Source organism: Oncorhynchus nerka, unplaced genomic scaffold, assembly GCF_034236695.1.
Source record: "Oncorhynchus nerka isolate Pitt River unplaced genomic scaffold, Oner_Uvic_2.0 unplaced_scaffold_1316, whole genome shotgun sequence".
Classification (NCBI taxonomy): domain Eukaryota; kingdom Metazoa; phylum Chordata; class Actinopteri; order Salmoniformes; family Salmonidae; genus Oncorhynchus; species Oncorhynchus nerka.
The window spans coordinates 13,835-23,692 of NW_027040031.1; the positions used below are offsets into that span (position 1 = coordinate 13,835).

General features: G+C 40.0%; 1 pseudogene; it reads left to right on the forward strand.

Annotated features, from left to right (window-relative positions):
* Nucleotides 1–1,151: 1,151 nt before the first annotated feature.
* Nucleotides 1,152–9,655, forward strand: LOC135568943 (5-hydroxytryptamine receptor 3A-like; annotated as a pseudogene).
* Nucleotides 9,656–9,858: the final 203 nt, after the last annotated feature.

Below are 9,858 nucleotides of genomic sequence, written 5' to 3' on the forward strand. Positions count from 1 at the left end.
ATATCTTATATCATACGAACATCATTTTTTGACTCATATAGATTTCCTCAGGGTTGCTCTGATGTCCAAAAGATTTCAAATCTAAATTTCGTGATATGTAACTTTTAAGTTGCAGGTATTTGAAAATATCTACATTGGTCAGTCCAAAATTGCGTTTTAATTCTGTCATGGAAATAAATATGTTTCCTGTTACCAAGTCATTTCATCAAATCAAATAATTTTATGGTTTCCATTCTTTTAGATTTTCATATGGACCAATTTATCGGAGAATTCTGAAAAGCTATTCAATGATTGTTCCATATGGTTGTATTTTTAGGGAGTAATATTGCGTCTAATTGCGTTTAATTTTCTTTTATATTGTTATATTGTTCTGAACTATGAAGTTGTTCATGTTCTTAGCTTTATCCATTGAAAATAGACAAAAACAAAAATAAATTATTCTTGGGATGAGGATGCACATCTTTTTTACTCACATAACAGACCCCATTTCAAAGGTAACAAGCACTCATTAAGATCAGGTGTGGCCAATTAGTGGGCGCGACCAACCCACCTGAACACACTTTACAAGGTAGAGGACAGAGTTGTTGATGCTGAGAACAAAATCTATATGTTTTTACATAACAGTCTTCAAACATTCTCCATTACAACAATTTTCTTGTGTTTTTTTATAGAACGTTTTCTTGTATTTAAAAAAAAAATTGTATTACTTTCTCAGAACGTTCCAAATCCAAGCAACTATCCTGCACCATTCCCAGAAAAGTTGTGGGAAGGTTGTATGCTAAATAACCACAGGACAATCAAGCACTTACCAAGCTCATAAAACATATGGTTCTCAGAACGTAACTGATAATGGACTAGTGATAAGAGTATCAGGTTTAGATACAGTGCAATATATAGAGAGCATGATCACTTTTCACAGTGAGTCACTACTTTGAAGACATGCAACAACCTTATCCCATTTCATTTAGACTGTGTAAGTAATTTATTGTACTGTGTTGAACTATTGAAAAGCCTCTTTGGTTCCTAGAAAAGCGCTATATAAATCCAATATTATATTCTGAAATTAAATACCCGTCTCTGGTTCCACAGTGTCTGCATCAGGCACTCTATCCAACGCAGCAATTACTACTATCCAACCACTGTCTAATACAGCCAGTGCATCCCAACCAGCCAACACAGCCACTTCATCCAGTGCAACCACACCATCCTGTTTGACCCGTCGATGTCTGGCCAACATGCTGATTGCGAAAGAAGCTCGGAGTCAGCCACAGTCTCCACGGTGCATCTCAATTATCCGTGTGCCGTCAATAGTGTACGAAACTCTGTCTGTCGTAAGTCCCTTTCCTTTCCATTGAGTTTTCTACAATGTGATGAGTTTCAGAGATAACATATTGACATTTCTATCACTATGTGATGAATTATCCTCTTCCTAATAAGGACACAAAAAACCTCCGCTTCGAGAGTCGTCTGGAAGTCCCGCTGGTAAGTACACTCTTAGGAAAAAAAAAAAGGTGCTGTAACCTAAAATGGTTCTCCGGCTGTCTTCATAGGAGAACCTTTTGAAGAACCCTATTTGATTCCAGGTAGAACCATTTGGGTTCAATGTAGAATCCTTTCCACAGAGGGTTTGACCTGGAACCAAAAAGAGTTTTCCTATGAGGACAGCTGAAGATCCCTTTTGGGTTCAATGTAGAATCCTTTCCACAGAGGGTTTGACCTGGAACCAAAAAGAGTTTTCCTATGAGGACAGCTGAAGATCCCTTTTGGAACCCCTTATTCTAAGAGTGTAGAGGCACAAAACATTCAGGGAGACATTCAAGTAAATGTGCCATTTTGTAATACCACTCATTATGATTATACACTACAGTCTTGGGAAGACCCTGATTTATCATGGAACACATCAGTCTATCATCATGATATGGTGGTCCTGCCTGTCAGCAAAATCTGGACTCCTGAACTCCATGTGACTAATGGGTGAGTCCACTTACAACACAATACAATAACTTATATTATGTTTCATTATAATTTTTTATTTAGATTTTATAAGTCAATTTATGTGTAATCTTCTAAATAGCGAGTGAAACATGGACAGAATTAGAGACAGTACTAATATGTTTTAATGTGGCCAAATGTTTAGGTGTGACAGTTTTAGTAGATCAATCCTCAGTTGTCTGTCCTCAACCTCTCATGTCTAAAGAGTGCAAACAACGATGAAGCACAGCAACAAGGACTTGCTGGTGCACAGCAACGGGACTATAGAGCACATGGTCATCATGAACACTGTGGTGGGCTGTGAAGTCAATCTGTACAACTACCCTTCGCTTCAGATTTCTGTGCCATCGCCCTGAATGTGTGGGCAATTAGTGGTAAGTGCATCATTTCAAACCTAATTTTGTCTGCTAAATGGCTCTTGCACACCATTATTTACCAAAGCTCTTACTAACCAAAAACAACAAACCAAAAAAATAGTTGTCTGTATAGCCTAATGCAATTTAGTATATAATGCATTTTAGTTTGTCATCTTTGGAATTTTCTATGCATCCTGACTGTCTAGCATTTCATTTGGTGCTTGTTAGTGGGCTGGACACAGTGGGGCCATACTTAAGAACGTTAAAAAAATGTTAAAGTTTAAGCATCAGACAATTAAAATTGTTGATGTAGTTGCATGTGATCAAAGGCTGTATGTTAACTGTTCCCATGACAACCTGGCAGATTTATCCACATGCTAACCTCATCAGATGGCAATGATTATTTCCTGTAACAAATTCGCAACCGCCTATCAAAGACCTTAAACTTTTTGTTGTCCCCTAAAGATTCCATCTTTAACTAAAGTTATCTCCCAAATTAAATAAGTTAATTCATAAGTTAATAACAAATCATAATTATATTAACAACATAACAAATGCAAGCTCTAATTCGTTGTATAGCCTAGTTCAAGGCGGTGGCGTGAAATAGACAAATGTGTGGGTAAATGGTAAGCTTTCGCCTAGCCTCAAAGCGGAAGTTCTGGATTTACAACTTGATGTTAGATGGTTCCTCACCCTAAAGTAGTATGGGCAAGGAGAAACTGTAATCCATGGTTCGGTTTTCTCTGAACAGCCACTACAAACTTTAGCCACCGCTAACAAAAAGTCTATGCGAGTGAAAGGGGAAATCATGCAACTGTCAATGTCAATTTTACTAAATCATTTTTTTTATTTGTGGTAGTTTTTCCATCCCCTCCTGAGAACCAAGCTAAAACCGAACAAAGAGCCTAAAATCAAGGAATGAACGAAAGCAAATATGTTGTGGACCGTTACACCCCTAATGCCTATTGATATAAAACATTTTTTTTGTTATAAACTATGGTATGAGCTTTGAGTGAGAGAACTGGTATCAAATATCTGCTTTTCCAGGATGTGGCATGTTCCTGGACTTTGGGAAAGTGAGCACAACTAGTGCAAACTGTGGGGACTGGCTAACCGAGGAGGTGGAACTCAAGGCTAAAGGAGGCAGAGATGATCGCAACTATCTATGGGTTAGTGAGTGTTCCTGGTGATTTCAGTAGTTTATGTGATATGTAAACTATCTTTATCTATGGGTTAGTGAGTGTTCCTGGTGATTTCAGTAGTTTATGTGACATGTAGAGTAAAGTATCTTTATCTATGGGTTAGTGAGAGCTCCTGGTGATTTCAGTTGTATTTTATTTATGTGGGACATGTAAAGATACCTTACTCTTATTTTTATGGGCAAAGCTTAAACATTTACACTCAAAAGACAATACACTTATTCAAAACAAATTATTTCTGCCTGGCTTTTTATTTGATTTATTTAAACTTTATTTAACTAGGTAAGTCAGTTTAGAACAAATTCTTATTTACAATGACGGCCTACCAAAAGGCAAAAGGCCTCCTGCGGGGACGGGGCCTGGGATAAAATAAATAAATAATATATATATATTAGGTCAAAAACACAACACTACATATAGAGAGACCTAAGACAAAAACATAGCAAGCCAGCAACACATGACAACACAGCATGGTAGCAACACAACATGACAACAACATGGTAGCAACACAGCATGGTAGCAACACAACATGACAACAACATGGTAGCACACATGACAACACAGCATGGTAGCAACACAACATCATGGTAGCAACACAACATGGTATCAACACAACATGACAACAACATGGTAGCAACGCATGACAACACAGCATGGTAGCAGCACAAAACATGGTACAAACATTATTGGGCACAGACAACAGCACAAAGGGCAAGAAGGTACAGACAACAATACATCATGCAAAGCAGCCACAACTGTCAGTAAGAGTGTCCATGATTGAGTCTTTGAATGAAGAGATTGAGATAAAACTGTCCAGTTTGAGTGATTGTTGCAGCTCGTTCGGTCACTAGTTGCAGGGAACTGAAAAGACAAGCGACCCAGGGATGTGTGTGCTTTGGGGACCTTTAACAGAATGTGACTGGCAGAACAGGTGTTGTATGTGGAGGATGAGGGCTGCAGTAGATATCTCAGATAGGGGGGTGTGAGGCCTAAGAGGGTTTTTATAAATAAGCATCAACCAGTGGGTCTTGCCATGGGTATACAGAGATGACCAGTTTACAGAGGAGTATAGAGCACAGTGATGTGTCCTATAAGGCAAATCTGATGGCCGAATGGTAAAGAACATCTAGCCGCTCGAGAGAACCCTTACCTACCGATCTATAAATGATGTCTCTGTAATCTAGCATGGGTAGGATGGTCATCTGAATCAGGGTTAGTTTGGCAGCTGGGGTGAAAGAGTGATTACGGTAGAAGAAACCAAGTCTAGATTTAACTTTAGCCTGCAGCTTTGATATGTGCTGAGAGAAGGACAGTGTACCGTCTAGCCATACTCCCAAATGCTTGTATGAGGTGACTACCTCAAGCCTTAACCCCTCAGAGCTCAGAGGTAGTAAACCCACCTGTGGGGAGAGGGGCATTCTTCTTACCAAACCACATGACCTTTGTTTTGAAGGTATTCAGAACAAGGTTAAGGGTAGAGAAAGCTTGCTGGACACTAAGAAAGCTTTGTTGTAGAGCATTTAACACAAACTCCTGGAAGGGGCCAGCTGACTATAAGACTATTATCTGCATATAAATGGATGAGAGAGCTTCCTACTGCCTGAGCTATGTTGATGCAAATTGCAAAAGAGTGTGGGGCCTAGGATTGAGACTTGGGGTACTCCCTTGGTGACAGGCAGTAGCTGAGACAGCAGATTTTCTGACTTTAAACACTGCACTCTGAGGTAGTTAGCAAACCAGGCCAAAGACACCCCAGAGACACCAATACTCCTTAGCCGGCTTATCTGTCTGTCTTCACAGGTATTGCTGAAAATGCGGTCCGAAAACCCGTTTCTGTCCCTGGTCCTGCCCAGTATACTAATCATCTTGGCTGATGTGGGCAGCTTCGCCCTGCCGCTGGGAGAGAGCAAGCGCATCCCCTTCAAGGTTAAACTGGTTCTCAGCTTTATCATGTTCCTCAACATCCTCAAGGACCTTCTGCCTGGAGGAGGCCAGTGCAGCCCCATCATCCGTGAGTATCCTGTGTGTAATGCACCAGAATGAAACAGCATTTTGTTATAAACGGTGTGTGTATGTATCGGAGTTAGAGCGACTGCGCCAAAAAAGCTAAACATTCCTTTTGTAAACGGCCAATCAGAAACATTTATTCTATTGTAAAAATTGACTACAAAGTGTAAAAAGGGACATTTTTGTCATAAAATCAGCCTCTTCCAAAACTGAATTTGGTACCTAAGTGTGTCACAGCGTAAATTAAGGTTGGGTTTGGATTCCAATCATGTCATCAATTCATGTCCCTTTTGCCCAGGTTGTTTGTGGAAGAGTGGGCAAGTTTGTTTTGCATGTTTTGCATGAAATCAGTCAATTGAAATAAATTCATTAGGCCCTAATCTATGGAATTTACATGACTGGGAATACAGATATGCATCTGTTGGTCACAGATACTTGGATCAGAAAACCAGTCAGTATCTGGTGTGACCACTATTTGCCTCATGCAGTGCGACACTCCTTCACATAGAGATGACCAGGCTGTTGCTTGTGGCCTGTGGAATTTTTGTCCCACTCCTCTTCAATGGTTGTGCAAAGTTGCTGGATATTGGCGGGAACTGGAACATGCTGTTGGAACACACGTTGATCCAGAGCATCCCAAACATGCTCAATGGGTGCCATGTCTGGTGAGTTTGCAGGCCATGGAAGAACTGGGAAATGTTCAGCTTCCAGGAATTGAGTACAGATTCTTGCGACATGGGGCCGTGCATTATCATTCTGAAACATGGTGATGGCGGATGAATGGCACGACAATGGGCCTCAGGATCTCGTCACGGTAACTCTGATTTCAAATTACCATCGATAAAATGCAATTGTGTTTGTTGTCTGTAGCTTATGACTGCCCATACCATAACCCCACCTCCACTATGGGACACTCTGTTCACAACGTTTCAAACCGCTCACCCACACAACGCCAAACACGCTGTCTGCCATCTGCCTGGTACAGCTGAAACCAGGATTAATCCATGAAGAGCACACTTCTCCAGTGTGCCAGTGGCCATCGAAGGTATAGGATTTTCCCTATGAAGTCTGTTACGACGCCCATCAGGTTAAGACCCTGGTAAAGACAACGAGCAGGCAGATGCGCTTCCCTGAGACTGGTTCTGACAGCTTGTGCAGAAATTCTTCGGTTGTGCAAACCCACAGTTTCATCAGCTGTCCGGGTGGCTCGTCTCAGACCATTATGGGATCAGCCGTCTTGCTTCAGGGGGAGATGTGGCGATATGCTGATATCTACAGTATCTAATGACGTTATCTCAAGTTCATAAACGCACTGCCAGGCATGCACAGTACAACCGGTGATGTTCTATACTGAACAAAAATATAAAACGCAACATGTAAAGTGTTGGTCCCATGTTTCATGAGCTGAAATAAAAGATCCCAGAAACGTTCCATATGCACAAAAAGCTTATTTCTCTCAAATTTTATGCACACATTTGTTTACATCCCTGTTAGTGAGCATTTCTCCTTTGCCAAGATAATCCATCCACCTGACAGGTGTGGCATATAAAGAAGCTGATTAAACAACATAATTCCACAGGTGCACCTTGTGATGGGGGACAATAAAAGGCCACTCTAAAATGTGCAGTTTTGTCACAAAACACAATGTGTTGTAGGACCGCTGAGCTGACTGAAGACCGCGGGCATTCAACTCACAGTAGTTGATATCGTTTCCACGGTAACATGTATTTACATCACATGATGAAGCTTTGAAACTATGTTGCAAGGTACATTCGCAGCAAGGTTATGTAGAACGAGTATCACATGAAACATTCCAGACACTGGTTCTTGCCATCTTGGCTTACTTTTGATTTGACAGAGAACTATGTGCTAGCCTAAGGTTAGACAGGCTAGCCTAAGGTTAGACAGGCTAGCCAGCTCCCCCCAGTTTGGCAAAACATGTGGTCAATAAGAGTTTCTATTCGCCACCTCTTTTCTACTTTAGCCTTCACACAGAACTGACATAGATGATCATCTTGAGATGGCGAGTCACTCAGGTGGGGTGAAACCACAACCCAAAGACAACTTTTGTTTGGCTTCAATCACGACCGCTAGCATTTCATAATGAGACAAATCTAAAACGAGGCCAAATCAGGAAGTTCAGCCGTCCTTTAAGAATGTGCAGAAAGCTCACTCCACAGCTAGCTTGAAATGTTGCCAAGGAGCTATCAAATTTGATATTTTCTATAGCTCAATTGTTTGGTACGGTTGTCAAGGTGGACGGCTGATGTGTGTTTGCGAGCAGTGATCCTGAACAGCAACAGTGATCCTAGTGATCCGTTGGGTGCAGAGTTTCACTATTTCCAGCTCGGTATGTTACAGGGACAGTAAAGAAAGATATACTGGTAGCAGCACACTGATGTCGGTTTCATGTATACAGGACCTCTCTGCCACCATATAACACTCACACATCTCTCTCGTTGTTCTCCATAGGAAAGCACTTCTGTTTCTGTTTGGTCATCCTGGTGTTGAGCACGTTGCAGTCTATGGTGCTCACACGCCTGGCTAAGTGTGGCACTCTCTGGCCCTGCAGCCTCTCCAAGTCCAAAGACTCACTGCTTAAAGACACAGACAATGAAGAGGGTAAACATTTTCATTCTTCTGTCATCTCAGTTATCCACAGAGCAAGATATATTTTTATCTGGTTGCCAAAGAAGACGTTACCAACCCTCCTTATTAGGGCTGCCAGAGTTAATCAGTTAACGTTATCATTTTAGTGCACAATATTTTATTTATTTACTATTAATCGCATTGTGTGAAAGTGTTGAATACACTGAAAACATCAAATACATAATCTATACATAAAAATGTACAATACCATGTAAAAATAAGTGGACATTGAGATGAAATAATGTTACATTAGACAGAATCAAGATGTCAATATTCTTAATGTTTCTTTGTATTTAAAAATCCTAAAACTACAGCTCACTTTGGAATGTATTTCCCCCCCAGTTAATTGTTGACAGCCCTAGTCTTTGTCTTTACCCTAGTCTTTATGTCTTTATCCTAGTCTGTATGTCTTTACCCTAGTCTGTATGTCTTTACCCTAGTCTTTATGTCTTTACCCTAGTCTTTATGTCTTTACCCTAGTCTGTATGTCTTTACCTAGTCTGTATGTCTTTATCCTAGTCTGTATGTCTTTACCTAGTCTTTATGTCTTTACCTAGTCTGTATGTCTTTACCTAGTCTTTATTTTTTTATTTTACCTTTATTTAACTAGGCAAGTCAGTTAATTAAGAACAAATTCTTATTTACAATGACGGCCTAGGAACAGTGGGTTAACTGCCTGTTTGGGGCAGAACAACAGATTTGTACCTTGTCAGCTCGGGGTTTGAACTTGCAACCTTCGGTTCCTAGTCCAACGCTCTAACCACTAGGCTACCTAGTCTTTATGTCTTTACCCTTGTCTTTATGCAACCATTTATAACCTGACCATGATGTCATAATGACTTTATTGCAACCAGTCTACATTATGGGTACCCCATTTAAATATATGCTTATAGGGGAATTTAAACCATTTACTTAAACCATTTACTGACAGTATTACTGTTTGAGAGGTTTTTTTGCCATCATTTTCCAATTTTGGTCAAATATGACACCTGTTGGCACTTTTAGGGGCAAAATAAATTGGCCACTTTAGGGTTAAAAAATGTAATCATCACGATAAACAAGTCTTTATGTATTTTGTTAATGCACAACCATTCTTACATTCTAGCTGCAGTTGACGTCTTACCCAGCATATTTCTCGCATGTCCACAAAAATAATAATGTTATGTTAATCATGTAATCCTTTTTTCCTCTCATTTACTTTGTCTAGAATCCAAGTCTGATATTAAAGTCTCAGAGGAAGAGAAGAATACAGCCTTCCAGAAGGTGGTGAAGTTTCTCAACAAAATGGCTGCACAAGACCAGAAAAATGCTATACACCATCACTTTGCCAACAAAGTGGACTTGATCTGTTTCTGTATCTATCTCACCGTCCTCATTGTTTACTCATTCATCATTTTATTTTTCTCCTTTGGTTCTCAATGTGAGATCAACCATTTAGAATTCTGGCATTAAATTATTTATTAAACCATTTAACAATGATATTTAAATAAATATCAAGTATGTGTGTCAAATATTCTTCAGTAGAGATTTAACAATATTTATTTCAATATGTTTGAGCTAAGAATGAAATTGATTAGGACTATGCATCCTACCTTTGAAACACCTCTGCATATCTATCCCTTTTCCATTCTTCCTGTGCCATCCAAATTCCTGCA